This window comes from Carettochelys insculpta, chromosome 6 (genome assembly GCF_033958435.1).
Source record: "Carettochelys insculpta isolate YL-2023 chromosome 6, ASM3395843v1, whole genome shotgun sequence".
In the NCBI taxonomy this organism is placed as follows: domain Eukaryota; kingdom Metazoa; phylum Chordata; order Testudines; family Carettochelyidae; genus Carettochelys; species Carettochelys insculpta.
In genome coordinates, this window is record NC_134142.1 from 79,490,220 (window position 1) to 79,491,837 (window position 1,618).

Consider the following 1,618-nt stretch of genomic DNA (forward strand, 5'->3'; position numbering starts at 1 on the left):
GAACCCATTCATATGTCAAGGATGATCAGGCTAAATATTACCCACCTGAGCAGCTCTTAAACCTGGTATAAAGACTATTTGTAGGACTCAGGCTCAAAACAGCAATCAAGTCTTGCATATAGAAAAGCGAGATTAAAAATGAATGACTGAGTTCTCTTTAGCATAAATGATTTCACTGCAGAAGTAGGTAAATGGCTGCTATATCAGAATGTAAATGCTTTCTCAATGATCATTCCGCACCTATTTTTACTAATGTTATCACATGATTCATATTTACTTTGGAAAGAAGCGGATCTTTCTGTCCTCCATTATGCAAATATGGACCCAAGGGGGTCAATGGGTCGATTCACATGAGTGAGACTGGACCCTTAGTACTTGATACTTGTGAGGTGCTGCATGCCCTGAATAATCCTTGTCTCTTAATATCCCAGGATCAACAAAACTACAACAGCACTGTGCTCAGCAATCACTGCAATTCAGTGAGACGCAGTCTACTCCCCTTGCAGTCCAGGGGAGGTTTTTAATTTACTTCAATGAAAGCATAACTAGTCTCAGAGGCGTGGAGGCTGGTTGGTATTTTATGGAATTTGATCCGTAGGATGTAAGCTTTTTACAGACTGGGGACTTGCCTTTTTCATTTCTCATTGAGTGCTGTGTAAAACTACTGCGCTGTATAAATAAATAAATAATAATCATGTTAATTTACTTTTCACACTACTGCCCAGGCACATTCACTCCCAGTGCCAGATTCTCACTGGGTGCAAATCAGTGTACCTGCATTGAAGCTGATGATGGCACCATGCCAGTTCACATTAGTTCAGGATATTGTGGAGCAACACAACCTGTCTCTGTTTGATCTTAACATCTCTGCAGTTGCATTTACAGCATTCTGCATGATCAAGGAGGTGCTTGCCAAATGGTCTCTGAGCTCTTCCCATTTCTGACTCATTTCTTTTTGGTGTGGGAACAGAATTCTGATACGCGTGACACAAGCAGAATACTTTGGAATTAGTTCCATTAAAGCCAGGCCATATGCTGTAGGGTACATTGTGGTATTGATATGCTGGTTGACAGCCTTTCTCTATGGGTGGAGTCAATACACAAGCCTTCATTTGCATCTTTTTAAAAAATTTTTTAACTGCATCAAGCAGAGATAGGCTTTAAATTAAAAATGACATCATTGTGCTTGCTGCTAGCTTGTTGCAAGCAGGCCATATATTAACACTGCTTGTTCCAGTTTTCAATGATCCTATTATAAATTGTAATCTCATTACACAAACCTTGCTATACAGTAGAATTTCAGATGAGGTTTTGTGGTTTTAGAACTTAAACAGCTAGAACAAGCACAAAGGCAGTTGCGGTCAGGCTGCTTCCTCTCTTACCACAGCAGTTGTAGAGATGCCATTCCAGTGACCACTATTTCTACAATGAGTCAGTTTCATTTTTAACAATCTGACTCAGTTCTCTTCAAAGGCGGGGGGTGGGAGGAGCATGTTGTTTCTGCCTGATTCTTGTGTGCATGACTCTGTACAAAGGGGTCAAAGCCAGCATTAACCCCTTGGGCTCCCGCCAGAGGGAAAACCTTGATCCTTCTAGCAGCTGGAATCAGTATTCTCTA